The 15,590-nt window shown below is 40.7% G+C and overlaps 1 protein-coding gene and 1 long non-coding RNA gene across 6 annotated transcripts in view; both read left to right on the top strand.

The window, feature by feature from the left end:
• Positions 1-15,590, top strand: part of PXDNL (peroxidasin like) — a 508,249-nt gene that overhangs the window by 273,618 nt on the left and 219,041 nt on the right. The gene's annotated exons all lie outside the window — the stretch shown is intronic.
• The window catches only part of LOC108587230, a 30,725-nt gene continuing 26,948 nt past the window's right edge, over positions 11,814-15,590 (top strand). Inside the window, exon 1 of the long non-coding RNA XR_001905534.3 lies at positions 11,814-15,564. This is a non-coding gene — a long non-coding RNA (uncharacterized LOC108587230). The remainder of the gene's footprint in view (positions 15,565-15,590) is intronic.

Here is a 15,590-nt window from a genome sequence, read left to right as displayed (position 1 = left end):
GTGTTAGGTGGATCTCTTGAAGACAGAAAGACTTGGTTGTTGGATTTTTATGCATTCTGTCATTCCATATCTTTTTTTTTTTCTTGCTCTGTCACCCAGGCTGGAGTACAGTGGTGCGATCTCGGCTCAGAGCAAGCTCCACCGCCTCCCCGGTTCACGCCCCAGCCTCCTGAGTAGCTGGGACTACAGGCGTGTGCCACCACGCCCAGCTAATTTTTTGTATTTTTAGTAGAGACAGGTTTTCACTGTGGTAGCCAGGATGGTCTGGATCTCCTGACCTTGTGATCCACCCGCCTTGGCCTCCCAAAGTGCTGGGATTACAGGCATGAGTCATCGCTCCTGGCCGCCATTCGGTATCTTTTAAGTGAATCCTTTTACATTCAATGCTAGTATTGAGATGTGAAGTACTGTCCTATTTATTGTGCTAGTTGTTGCCTGAATATCTTGTTTTTATATCCACTGTGTTATTGTTTTATAGGTCCTATGAAATTCGTACTTTACAGAGATTCTATTTTGGTGTATTGTGAGGGTTTGTTTCAAGAGTTAGCATTTTTTTGTAGTACTGGTTTGAGAGAGGTGAATTCTCTCAGCATTTGTTTTGTTTGAAATATACTTTATCTCTCCTTCATTTATGAAGTTTAGTTTTGCTGGATACAAAATTCTTGACTGACAATTATTTTGTTTAAGGAGGCTAAAGATAGAACTCCAATCCTGGCTTGCAAGGTTTCTGCTGAAAAATCTGTTGTTAATCTGACAAGTTTTCCTTCACAGACTACCTGGTGCTTTGGCCTCGCAGCTCTTCAGATTTTTCCCTTCATCTTGAATTTAGATGACATAATAACTATGTGGCTAGGTAATGATCTTTTTGTGTTAAATTTCCTGAATATTCTTTGAGCTTCTTGTATTTGGATGTCTAGACTTCTAGAAAGATCAAGGAAGATTTCCTTGATTATTCCCTCAAATAAGTTTCCAAAGTTTTAGATATCTCTTCTTCAGGAACACCAATTATTCTAATGTTTGGTTGTTTAACATAATCCCAAATTTCTGGGAGGCTTTGTTCATTCTTACAATTTTTTCTTTGTCAGGTTGGGTTAATTCAAAACCCTTTTTTTTTTTAATTCTGAAGTTGTTACTACTACTTGTATAATTCTATTGTTCAAAACTTTCCAGTGTATTTGTATTTCCCTAAGTGCGTCTTTCATTTCTAGAAGTTGTGACTGTGTTTTCTTTATGATATCTATTTTGCTGCAAACTTTTCATTCATATTCTGTATTTTTAAAAAATATCTTTTTCACCTTTCTCTGGTGTTTCCCTGAGTAGTTGAACAATCAACTTTCTGAATTCTTTATCCGACAATTCAGAGATTTCTTCTTTGTTTGGATCCATTGCTAGAGAGGTAGTGTGAGCTTTTGGGGAATGTTGTAGAACGTTGTTTTGTCATACTTTCAGAATTACTTTTCTGGTTCCTTCTTATTTGGGTAGACTGTTTCAGTGGAGAGATCTGGGACTCAAGTTGCTGTTCAGATACTCTTGTCCCATGGGGTGATATCTTGATGTAATGTTCTCCCCCTTCCCCTAGGGATAGGGTTTTCTGAGAGCCAGACTTTGGTAACCATTATTTCTCTTCTGTGTCTAGCCCCCCAGCAGGGCTACTGGGCTCTAGGCTGGTGCTGGGGAATGTCTGCAAAGAGTCTTGTGATGTAATCTGTCTTTAGGTCTCCCAGCCATGGATACCAGTGCCTGCTCTGGTGGAGGTTGTGGGGGAGTGAAGTGGACTCTGTCGGAGTCTGTTATTGGAGTTTTATTTAGTGTGCTGGTTTTCTTGAATGCTGATTATGCTAGTGGTGAAGCTGTCACATGGCCAGAGGACCTGTGGTTAGCTAGGGTGTTGCAGCTGGTGAAATTTGCTGCCGTTTGCTCCTTCTTTGGAGCAGGGTTGTTCTGAGTTGAAATAATAGCTTGAGCTGGTGGCCTTTAGCCAGGAGGTGATACTTTCAAGAGAGTACCAGCTGTGGCAATAGGAGGGGAATATAGGTTTGCCCTACATTGGTCAGGCTAGGTACTCAGGTTTCTCAGGTAATGGGCGGGGCCATAGAGCTCCCAACAGTTTATGTCTTTTGCCTTTGGCTATCAGGGCAGGTAGAGAAAACCATCAGGTAGGGGCAGGGTTGGGCAGTCCCCAACTCAGACTCTTCTTTGGTGGGGCTTACTGTGGCCACTGTGGGGGATTGAGGGGGTGTTTCTTTGGCTAATGGAGTTATGTTCCAAGGGGGATTATGACTGCTTCTGCTGCTTCATACAGATTGTCAGGGAATTAGGGGAAGCCAGCAGTGACAGGCCTCACCCTGTTCCCATGGAGCCATCAAGGCCAGTCTCACTCCTGCTGTGTTCCGCCCATCTGCACTGAGTTTATATCCATGCAGCCATTGTGCAGGGCTGAGATCTTGCCTCCTGACTGAGAAAGCAAGTAGGGCTCTCAGGCCTTCCCCCTACCTCCCTGCCTGCACCATTGGCTGGAGCTTCTGTGCTCATTTCTGCACTTTGTGTTCACTCTCCATCCCAGATTTTGTTCAAGAAAGTTCATGCTCAGTTGCAATTATTACCAAGTTCAACTAGGAGCTTCCTTCACCCTGTGGCCCCTCCCCAATTCTGCTAGCTGCCTTCCCTTCCCCAAGGACCTCTGTGAGGTAAGGCTAGGAATGGCTTCCCTGGGCTCAAGCTGGTGACCAGGAGTGCCTAAACGGCTCTTCCTGCTGCTTTTTCTACTTTTATATTTCACTCAGCTCCCTAAATCCCATCCAAGTACTAACCAGGCCTGATCTTGCTTAGCTTCTGAGATCAAACAAGATCAGGCATGTTCAGGGTGGTATGGCTATAGACTCAGCTCCTTAAATCCATTTCAGCTACAGGTAAGGTTAAATCCTTCTCTTGTGATCTGGATTTTTAGGTTCCTCAGTGGGAATGCATGTTCAGAGGCTGACTTTTCCCCCTCTAACAATTTAGGAACTCACAGTTTTCTGGCTGTCTCACAGCACTTGTAGCAGCAAGCAACTGCTTTCAAAGAGTCTGTGAATTCTTTTGGTTTTCCTCATATGTTCCTGTAGTGGTTATTGAAGAAAGAGTTCACAATGTAAGTCTCCAGATGCTGTTCTGTCTGTCCAAATGAGAGCTGCATGTTAGTCCTGTCTTCTATCCGTCATCCCCCCTACCCACCCATATCTGGTTTAAATGAGACTTTGGACTTTAGACTTTTCAGTTGATGCTGGAATGAGTTAAGATTTTGAGGCTATAGAGATGAAATTAACATATTTTGAATGTAAGACAAACCTAAGTTTGAATGTTTGTTTCCTCTGAATATCAGGTTGAAATTTAATTGCTTTGTAGCAGTATTGAGAAGTTGGACCAAGAAGGCTCTGCCCTCATGAATAGATCAATGCCATTACTGTGGGGAAGAGTTCCACATCTTGGGATTGGGTTCCTTATGAAAGGAAGTGCTTTTTCCCCTTTTGGCTCTCTCTCACCCTCTCTTTGCCCTTCTGCCATGGGATGACATGGGATTGAGGGGATGATTGGCCCCTCAATCTTGGACTTCCCAGCCTTCAGTGCCATGAGCTAATTCATTTCTCTTCATTATAAATTACCAAGTCTGTGGTATTTATTTTAAAGAGCAGCACAAAACAAACTAAGACAATGACTAATAAACTATCACTGTGATAAAATGTGTGCCTTCATCTTTTTAAAAAATAATTTTAAATTGTGTAATGTTTTAGGTAATGTTTACTATATTGCTAAATCATCACATTAACCAATCAAGTATACATTTTTAAATAAAGACAAAATGGAAAGCCCTTATCACTGTGATGTTTTTCATCAAATATATTTACAGATGGCTTATAAAAATTAGCATATGAAAAGTTCTAATTCCCATTTAAAATGCACATAATTCTCAGCAGTAAGTGCTTTATATTCTGATAATAATTACTGGTTTGACTAATATTGAGTAATCCTAGTATTTAAAGCCGAGAAAACAGACATTTTTGCTTTCTATTTTAAAACTGATTCCATGCTATTGGGAATCACTATTCAAAGAGAATTTTTGGTTTCCAAACATGTAATCTATAATACTTAAGATTTATCATAATTTTAATCATAACTCTAAAAGTCAATTTTATTTTAGTATATCTTGACAGAATAGTGATAGATCTTAAGGTGCCTGAGATATTTGTTCTTTATACTGTCTTTATTTTAATGTTTCTTATTGTACATCATCCATTTTAAATTAAATTTACTTTTGAGGAAGGCAGAGACAAATAATAGATCTTTTCAGAGGTCTTGACAGCAGCACAGTATAGAAATGTCAATCCTGCTACAGACATAAATGTTGAACATTATTAGTATAAAAATACACTTTTTGATTTTCCTATTGTCTTCATGACATAGCCTTTGAGCCTAAAAAGTAGGGTTGTGGGGGGTGAGGAAGGGATATTGAAGAAGGATTTGTTAGCCTTATTCTTTTCCTGATTTTTTGCTGATTGAAAATTTGCCAAACTACATTGGTTTCAAGTATAAATGTTCTCTTTATGTTGCATTAGGTTATTTTCTATGTGTTGGCTACATCAAGAGAAATTTGGTAAACACAACATTGTCACAGAATAAACAAAAATGTTACTTTAAGCATCAGTGAGGCCTAGATAGTTCCAAAGAATAACCTGATGTTATATTGATTGTGTCAGCGCAGAAGATAGCATAGGGAGGAGTAATCATCTTGTAAGAATTATAATCATTGAATTTTTATGAAAGAAAATAGATGATAATTTATTATCAGGCCACGCCCTCCCCCCTGCCTGCAGCATCAGCTAGAGCTTCTGTGCTCATATCTGCACTTCGTGTTCACCATCCACCCCAGATTTTGTTCAGGAAAGTTCATGCTCAGTTACATGAAGCATATCGTACTTTAAAATGAACAGACTTGAGAGGATATAATGAACTTTTACCAAAGGTAAAGACCTTTTGATTAGGTATTATTTTCTCCTTTTACATACACATCCTGTTAGCTGGATGTTTCTACTCTACAAATGGCACAGAGAACTCTTCAATCACTCCACTTTTCAGAACAAGAGTAATCGGTATGTTCTTAGAAAGCACCGTTTACTAATGCTGATGTTAATCAATCATCCTGCTTTCAGTTATTCCTCATCTACAATTTCTGCCTTTATTTCACTGATAGAGCTGACATATTTTCATATTTTTATTGATTATCCTTGCCAATAAATTTTTCTTTTTTCTTGCCTCCTTAGTAGGCACCAAATATCTCTTTTGTAAAAATTGTATCTTCTAGCTATGTTCCTCACATGACCATTGAACTAGAAGAGTTATAATCTACTTCGACTAGTCCTTCTTTCTTTCTTTTTTCCTTCCTTCCTTCCTTCCTTCCTTCCTTCCTTCCTTCCTTCCTTCTTTTCGAGATGGAGTCTCGCTCTGTCACCAGGCTGGAGTGCAATGGTGTTATCTCGGCTTACTGCAACCTCCACCTCCCGGGTTAAAGCGATTCTTCTCCGTCAGCCTCCTAAGTAGCTGGGATTACAGGTGCATGCCAGCACACCCGGCAAATTTTTGTATTTTTAGTATAGAAGGGGTTTCACCATGTTAGCCAGGATTGTCTCAATCTCCTGACCTTGTGATCCTCCCATAGTCATTATTTCTTAACTTACATTTCCTCTTCAGTGCATAGCCTTATATTTATTTCCTCTTCTTCTCTTTACCTGTTTACTTTTTCTAAGTGGGATATTTTACTAGGGTACCTTTTTTAGTGCTGAGATTACAGAAATGAGCTATAGCACCTGGCCGACTTCTCTCTCTCTCTCTCTCTCTTTTTTCCTTTCTCATAAGGGCATTAACTCCATCACAAGGGCCCTACCCTCATGATCTAATCTAATTCTATTATCCCTCAAAGGCCTTGTCTCCAAATACTATTATATCTGGGGTTAAGATTTCAATGTATGAATTATATGGAACATAAACATTCAGTCCATAATGTACAATAAACTTGCTTTTGTCTATGCTGAGACAAAATTATAAAGTAGGCTTGTTTTGGCTCATTTTATCATGATCTCAGGGTAACCTTGTTTGAGGTTGTGTTCTGTTAGGTAATATTTAATAGGAGAATACCATGGACTGCCCCTGAGTGCCAAACCAGTTTTTAAATGTTGAGGATACTCTTTTTTTCTCCCTTTCTCAAAATAAATTAAAGCCTGAAATTCAGAATAAAACATAGACTATTGTGGTGGTAAATGTTCTTTACAAAAGACTTTATTTAATGTAATTTTTTTCCCTCATGATGACTAGCAACTTAGTACAAAAAGCACTTTTGATATATAATGTCTGGGAGAGTTTTCATTGAATTATAAAACAGAAACAAGTTTCTGCTTTTGACCATGATGGAATAGGAGAGACCAGATTAATATTCTGCTTAAAAAACTCCTAGAAAATGAGAACACATGAAACGGCAGTGTTGGAGAACTGGAGAGCAGGCTGTGAAGGGCTGTGGTCCATGAGGGAAGGAACACACTGGGTGATGTCTGTGAGTTTTCTTTGGTGCTTTCCAGAGGTGGTTTCCATGCTCAAGTACAGAGAAGGGTTCCCAACCAGAGACTAGCAGCCTTGTCAAGTTGAGGAGACAGAGACTGGGGCTCAGGAAGCCTAGCGTAAAAATTAGTGGTGTAGGAGACCAGTGAGCAGGGAGCTACACAGAGAGCCCTAGAGACCTGCAGAGGCTTCCCCTAAAATCTTTGGCCGGACACTGACCTGCCCGTGTCAGAGGAAACTACTTGTGGCTAGAAAAGAACTAGTAAAAATCCCTAGGCCTAAAACTTCCCAGAAATCACTCAGGGTGGGAAATACTTTGTGTTACTACCAGCTAGTGTGGAAAGACCTTGCTGCACAGCATTGGATGGAGCCCTCAGAAAAATGTCACCTTAGTAGAAAGGCTATATGAGCCCTATTATGAAGATCATTCTGGGCCTGCTCTATAAAGCACAAAAGTAAACCTGAAAGGATCAAACCGATCCCAAGAAATGTAACTGTGTGGCAGAAGAAAGTCCAATATTCTTTTTTTTTTTTTGATGGAGTCTCGCTCTGTTGCCACGCCAATGTGCAGTGGTGCAATCTTGGCTCACTGCAACCTCCGCCGCCCAGGTTCAAGTGATTCTACTTCCTCAGCCTCCCAAGTAGCTGGGACTATAGGCACACGCCACCACGCCCAAATAATTTTTGTATTTTTAGTAGAGACGAGATTTCGCCGTGTTGGTCAGGCTGGTCTCGATCTCTTGACCTCGTGATTCGCACGCCTTGGCCCCACAAAGTGCTGGGATTACAAGCATAAGCCACTGCGACCGGCTAAAAGTCCAATATTCTTGAAAAAAAAAATAACAAAATCTGCACCCAAGAATCTAAAAATCACAGTTTCCATCATCCAATCAAACATTACCAGGCAAGCACATCATATAAGAGTTACAAAATACAAGGTACCAAAACGTGATACAACGGAAAAAAGAAATAAACAAATTCCACGCTCCTCTTTTAGTAACTGATAGAACAAATAGACAGAAAGTAAGTATAAAGAAGACCTGAATAACAGAATCAACCAAGTTGAGGTAACTCTACACCCAAATGCCTTCACTGTTAAATTCTAACAAATATTTAAGAAACAAACAAATTCAATTCTGTACAAATTCTTCTAGTAGGATACTTCTCAACTCATTTTATGAGTTAGAATTATTTTATGACACCAAAATCACAGACATCAGAAAATACCTTCAACATAACTATATTTCTCATTAAAATAAAGCAAAATCCCTTAATCAAATATTAGAAAATTGAGTTCAGCAATATAAGAAAAAGGTAAAAATATATAATGCCCAAGTAAGTTTAATTTTAGGAATGCAAGTTAGTTTAACATTCGAAAACCAAAAATGTAATTTATTATATTAACAGATTAAAAAAATAATAAAAACATCTCAATATATGCAGAAAAAGCATATGGAAAAATTTAACATCTATTCATGACAGAAAACCTTTATCAAATTAAGAACAAATGGGATCTTCCTTAACCTGGTGAAAGATATCTAGGAAAGACCCTTGGTGAATTTCATACTCAGTGGTGAAAGACTGAATAACTTAAGGTTAAGAACAAGGTAAGGATGTCTGCTTACATGATTCCAACTCAATATTTTACCGGAGATTCTAATGATTCTAATAAGAAAAGGAAAATAAATGGAAGAAATTCAGATTGGGAAGGAAGGAACAAAAAACATAAAACAAAAAACAAAGACAAATATATTATTATTATTCACCGGATAATTGCATGATTTCCCCCTTATTTTTGTTTAGCGGTTTATAGCAAGTCTTAAAATCAGACAGTAAAGTGTCTCCAACTTTAATTTATTAATTTATTTATTTGAGATCGAATTTCGCTCTTGTTGCCCAGACTGGAGTGCACTGGCACGATCTCGGTTTTTACTGCAACCTCCGCTTCCCAGATTCAAGTGATTCTCCTGCCTCAGTCTCCTGAGTAGCTGGGATTACAGGCACCCACTACCACACTTGCCTAAATTTTTATATTTTCAGTAGAGATGAGGTTTCGTCATGTTGGCCAGTCTGGTCTCAAACTCCTGACCTCAGATGATCCACCCACCTCAGGCTCCCAAAGGGCTGGGATTACAGGTGTGAGCCACTGTACCCGGCTGATTTATTTTTAAAAATTATTTGCATTCTCATATATATCTTAGAATTACATTGTCTATTTCTAATCATCCCTTCGGTCTGAGAAAAAAAAAAAGCCTTCTGAATTCTGATTGAATATATATCGACTCTATGGATCAGTTTGTTGGAATTTCTAAAACCAAACCCACTATAAATGTACAGACAAATGAAACATGTTATTTTTTTGGTAGAATCATACCAAAGCAAACATTTTAGTTATCTAAATTATTTGGAAAAATCAAAGCGCATTTTTGTCTGGAAACAGCATCCTGTGTATCTTGGGTAGAATCACTGGTGTCTCTTTCACAGAACCTGAGGGATACGAGGGCTGGAGAGCAGTTGTAGGCACTGCAATTCCACCGTATTCCCTGCGCATCAGTCAAAGTCTATTTGTAAGCACCTCTCTAGGAATAGCTCTATTCTGCATTATGTAATTATTTGTAGCAAATTTGAGATACATTTGATGAGGATATAGTAATACAAGATTCTCTATTGTTAAGTTGTGAGAGCATCCTTTTCTGGGGCAGGATTGGCTGTATGTCATGCTAGCTGGAAGTGGTGTGGCTTCTCCGATCTATTTCATCCTGATTCCTCACTGATATTCCTTCTCATGAGTCTAACAGTGGTAAAACCTCTTTTTTGGGCACCGCATGAAAAAAATAGGGTTTGAAGACCTTTCCCTCTTCTGTGCAATTCTAGATAAAGCCCGTATGATGTAAAGAGCATAACTTACTTTGAAAATGCCCAAGTTTGTTCTTCAATAGGAAGCACATGTTAAAAACAGAGAAGTTCTCTGATATCCTTTGGGGGCTCTTCAAGGTTTCTGAGGAAAAGGCCCAGACACTCACACTGAGAAACAGGTCAGCAGGGGGTGGAACTGAACATCTGTCTTCGCCCCTGTTGCTCTTTGTTTGCTCACAGGTACTTGTCACTGGCTGGGATCACAGGGAGGTAGGGGACTCATGTCCAAGTTCAAGCAGTGCAGTTTTTAAAATGGCTAGAGAGGAGAATAAAATTGATAGGTCTGAATATGTTTTGAAGTGACTCTGCAAGCAATTGCTGCCAATTTATATGCCTGAGGTTCTGATTAAATTTTCCTTTTCTAAGTTGCGTTTTAAGAGGATAGGTTGAGATGAGTGAAATCTTTTCTGTCTTATCATGGTGCTCAGTAGTGTCCCCAGCCAGAAGGTGTCCAGCCCGCAGCATGTTAGAATCACCTAGGAACTGCCTACCCGCACTCACAGTGAAGCGGAGTCTCAGGAGGAGGGTGCTGGCATCAGTGGCTTTTTTCAGAGTTCCCCATGAGACTCTAATGTGTGGTCAGGGTTAGGAATCATTATCTCTACCTTAAAGGTATTACATGTCCTAGAGATACTATCTGAGTCTTATCTGGGATTTATGTTTCCTTTTCTGTCTACAACCCTCTCCCAACAACCGTCACCAGTGGTTTATAAGCCCCATTAGCTAAAGTCTGCCTTTATCTGGCATAAAAGCTGTGCCGGGCACCAGCCAAATAAGCACATTAGGTTTGCGCTTTAAATGGATTTTTATAAACACTGAGTTCAGGTACCTAAGAAGTAGAAGTCATCAAGATGTCATCTTCTTAACTTTCTTTACTACACCTCAGAGCACGTTTGTTGCAGAAACCACTTTCTCAGACATTCATTTTTTATGTAATTGCATGAAAACTGTTGGGGACCAGACCTCTTCAGTTCCATTTAGTGTTGTAGGAATTACTCATGTTTGCCAAGCATAAACCTTTGAAAATCTGATGAAATTTGTGATATATTATGAAGAAAGAAGAATCCAAAAACTTAAAGAATAAATGCATTTTTTTTAAAGACTGAAAGACTTGGGATATTGAACAAACTTGGTGCCACCTTGTCCTAGGCACTGTCGCATCTGTTCCCTGGACGGTGTCATACTCACTCTCTGAGCCCTTTCCGTTCTCTTTTGCTTTTCCCCTTCACACCTTCATTACCTCTTTCCTTTCAGTGTGGGCTCAAGTTTTTCTCACCAAGAAAACCCATTCTTGAGCCAACATTTCCGTTCAGCTACTGTTCTTTTTCCTCCCTTTATGTATATAATTAAGCATACATTACACTGTAAGTGGTAGAGAGATAACTCAACCTCAACTGGCTTAAGCCAAAAATGAGGCCTCATAGTCTGGATGCAGACTTAGTACAAGGTTTTCTTCTCTCCATTTCCAGTTCCTATGTCCTTGGTGTCAAGTTTTATTCTCAAGCTCTATAACTGTATAAAAAGGTTGCTTGGGCTCCAGTCTCCTCATTTTATCCCCATTCTTGTTCATTAAGATAGAACTTGGTACTCAAATATACAGGAAAATTTCAAGGCCTGAGAGGGTGTGGTCCTGAGTGGACTGACTGGGATGGTCAGGTGCCCATTGCCGGCCTGGTCACCATGGCCAGGGGTCCGCATGCTCTGGTTGCACTGAATTCAATCACTTGTTCCATCCGCCAAGTCCAGGGCTGGGGTCAGCCTTACACAGATTACAGAAGCTGGAAACGTGGTAAGAACTGTAGTCACAGTAAAAGAGAGTGAATGCAGGGAAGGGGCAAGAGTAAATCTCCACTATGCCTGTCCTGTGAGATTCTATAAGGACTACGGATTATTTTTTTCTTTTATAAGGAAAATAAGAGAGGAAAGAGGGGAGAAAGGAGAAAAAGAAAGAAGAAAAGAGAAGTCTATACCAGTTCTTCTCAAACTTTTAACAGCATATGAGGCTGGGCACAGTGGCTCATTCCTGTAATCCCAACACTTTGGGAGGCCGAGGCAGGTGGATCACCTGAGGTCAGGAGTTCAAGACCAGCCTGGCCAACATGGTGAAACCCTGTCTCTACTAAAAATACAAAAATTAGCCAGGCGTGGTGGTGTATGCCTGTGATCCTAGCTACTCTGGAGGCTAAGGCAGGAGAATCGCTTGAACCCAGGAGGCAGAGGTTGCAGCGAGCTGAGATTGCACCACTGCACTCCAGCCTGGGCAACAGAGGGAGACTCTGCCTCAAAAAATAAAAAAGTAAATAAATATAAATAAATCCACAGCATATGAATGCTTGGTGATATTTTTTAAAAGAAGATTCTGATTCAGAAGTTGTAGTATGGGGCCATGTTTCTGTTTCTTGAATCAGCTTCTGGAGATGCTGCTATGGCAGTCAGGAGGCGACACTTTTTTTTCCTACTTGATTCCGTTAGAATTGTATTCAGTTTCACATTGAGCCAGAGTTGTGGCTTAATCAAAAAAGAGTTTCATTTATTTAATTCAACAAGAAGTTTGGGTATAGGCATTTCGGAGTTAGTACGGTAACTCAATGATTACATCTGAGAACAAAGCTTATTCTATCTTCTGTTTTAATATCTTTTATGAAGGCTGCTCTGCCTCCATGTTCCAGGGTAGTGAAAGGAGAAAATAGAAGAGTCAGCACCAGAAGACTATCACTAATATCTCATTGGGAGGACTTTGTCAAAGAGACCACACTTTGAATTAGTGAGCTGTCTGAAGCCTTTCCATTCTGCTGACATCTTTTCAATTGAACCTGCACCAATGACTTACCAAAGGAGAAGTTAAAAACCAAAAAGCAGACAAACAAACAAACTCAAAGATGCTACTCTCACTTCTACTGAAACAGCAATAATAGTAATAACATCACACACTGGTGTCAGGCATCCTTGTTAACAGTGTTTTTGTACACATTGAGGCATTAATGCTCTAGTAACTGTGAGGTAACCATTGCTGTCAGAAAGGTTATAGAAGCAACAGCAGAGTCTCAGAGAGTTTCACCCAGTCACACATTGTCGCACAGTTGGTGAACAGTAATGCCAAATACAAACTGAAGTCTTTTGCTTTTGAGTTTTGGTTCTTCATGAGAATATCACTATATAATACTATGAAAAATAACAGGCTTTGCTGTTTTAGCAATCTTTTTTCTTTTCTTAATTCTGGCCACTGATTCTTAAGTGGTAATTATAAAAGTTGTTTCCAGTGTTAGTGCCTCTAATGGGAAGGCTATTACTAAGCCATCTTAAGAGAAGCATGCCTTGCATTAGTCATACTTACCTGCATTCTGCACCGTAGACAGAACAGACCCCGCAACCTCGATTATTATACCGCCTTGATCTACACAAGAAGCCATCGCAATGCTCGCAAGCTGTTGTAGCAAAATTTAGTCAAGAGAAGGTATACATTAAACCGTGTTTAGGGAGTGTTCTTGCTTCTTGGGATGTCTGCAACTGAATGTGGATGATGATGGTGGGGGGAGCTCTTCACCATTACTTTATGATTGGAGTTTGGCAATGACTGAATTCTGTTTCTATACTTGAACTTGTGTGTTGTCTACTGAGATGTGTGATGACAATCCCCATCCTTTCTTTGAATGCCTTTCCTCTTCTATCACCTCCAAGACTTTGCAGATTCTCTCCACTATTCCTCATATCTCATCCCTATCTTCTTCACTTGACTTAAGCTCCTTCTTGCCCATAGATCTGTATACGTTAGGGGTTATATATAACACAACAGCAAAAAGCCCACCTCACAGTGTCTCATGTTCCATCTCTCTGCTGATCCAACAGAGCCCTGTGTTCATGCCTTACTTGCTATATAATACACCTACCTTCTCCTCAGGGACCAGCCTGAGCCCGTCTCACTCCAACCAGCAGCTGAGTGTCTGGGATCTCTGCACCTTGTCATTCTCCACAGCTGCTCCAGGTGTGGCCCTCAGGGGCTGATGACTGGGAGACAGGTTATCCACTTCGCCTCTTCAGTATACGCTGGGGATGGCGGGGTGGAGTGGGGAGGAGTAGAACAGGTTTAATAAAAGCAAGCAAGCAAAGACTCGTTAGAGAACATGGAGATCTTGAAGGACGCAGTCATCACTGGTCTACAATGCATGTCACATCCTGATGGGCAAAATTTCAACTCCTTCCACTGGATTCAGTTCCTTGGTTAAGCAATTTGGTAGCTCTAGACAGCTCTAGCTAACACACTTTTGGGGGCATTTGTTGGGGAGACCGTTCTGTCTCTAGGCTTGGAAGTTTTAGCCAATGCCCTCTTTCTGTTAGTGTCAGATGAGAGGCTCATAGACTGATTGAAAGTTTAAAAGTGACAGGCAGTAACTTTCCCTATTTGGACTTTCTTATGATTTACAGTTCATTCATTTACTCATTCATTTATTCTTGTGCACATTCAAAATATTTACTGAGCATCTATTTTGTGCTAGGCATTTTCTATGTAGGCACTGGAAATCAATCAATGATTTAAAAAAAAAGTATCAGCCTCATGGTTCTTCTTTTTTAGGGAGGAGAGAGAAACAAAGGAACACATTAATATGTGGAGTAGCAGAGAGAGGGTTGTAGCTACTGGGAAATGGTGCAAGGGTGGGGTGCGGTGTTAAATAGGATGGAGGGAAGCCCTCACAGCAGAACTGAGGCTTGGAGGGAGACTTGGAGCCTCAGGAACAGAGCATTACAAGCAGAGTGTGAGTGCAGAGGCCGGAAGTCCGAGTTAACTAGGCACTGTGTGTTTAAGGAAAAGCAGGGAGCTGGTTGGGCAGATGTGCTGTACTGGGGTGAGTGGAGAGCCACAGAGACACCCGAGCAGCTGTGGGCAGTCCGCGTGGTCATGGCAGCAACATTGGCTCTACTTTGAGCAGGAAAAAGATACTGGGAATTTCCAGCTGAGCAATGACAGATCTGATTTATGTTTGAAAGGATCATTCTGGCTGCTTTGATCCATTCAGTAGAGAGAAAGAGGAAGACTAGAGGCCAGGGATGGGGAGGAGCAGGGGAGAATTGTTTCTACTGTCGATTTAGGTTGAAGGTAAGGAAGGCAGATGTCATGAACAAATGGATTTATAAGGTGAGCAAAAAGGAGAAGAGAAGAACTTAGGAATCACTCGCTAGATCCCTTTTTTGCCAGTAAGTATACTCTCCATAACCCGTCTCATCCATCTTTTGAATTTAAATTGTATGCATACAATGATGACTCTCAAATACTGATCTCCCAACTAGACCTCTACTGTGAACTCCAGATGCACACATCCAGCTGCCCACCCCACCTCTCCCCTTGATCATCTGATTGTCTGTCTGGTTTATCTTCAACCTATATCCACAAGAACTCCAAAGCTCTTGGCCTAGATGAGTGCTTCCTCACAGGGGATTTGAGGAAGTTGCCTCCCTAGGGATCATTTAACGATGTCGATGCATTTTTCGTTGTACAGCTGGGGAAGGGGGATTGCTATAGGCATCTTGTGGGTAGAGGCCAGGGATGCTGCTACACTTCCTACCAAGCATGGGACAGCTCCTCACAAATGTCCATAGTGCCTAGTCTAGAATAATAGTTTTCATGTACTGAGATGTGGAAGAATGGAAGGGGTGTGGTTATGGGGAGAGACTGGGAACTCAGGTTGTGGGAGTCATCATTATATGGATATGATTTAAATTCAAAGGATGGATGAGATGGGTTAAGGAGAGTGTACCCAGTGGCAGAAAGACATCTAATGTTTGAATCCCAATTCACCCAGACATGTGGAGATCGAGAGGTGAGAATGAAACAGCAAGAGACTTAGAACAGGCAATTGCAATTACAAGATCCTAGGGGAGGCATCCCAGAGCCCAATAAGCAACACTTTTAGGTCTTCAGGAGTAATAACCTGTGGGCAATGCTGTTGATGAGTCAAGTAAGAGGATAGTGGAAAGAGCATTCGACTTCGCAAACTAGTTACCCATTACTGTTGCTCCAGGTGCAAACATGGAGGCAGAAGCCCAGTTGGATTAGCATCCAGAAAGACAGTGAGTGGGAGAAGGGATAAGAGGGA

Source organism: Papio anubis, chromosome 8 (assembly GCF_008728515.1).
Source record: "Papio anubis isolate 15944 chromosome 8, Panubis1.0, whole genome shotgun sequence".
NCBI classification, from domain to species: Eukaryota; Metazoa; Chordata; class Mammalia; order Primates; family Cercopithecidae; genus Papio; species Papio anubis.
This window is presented reverse-complemented; position numbering and strand designations above follow the sequence as displayed.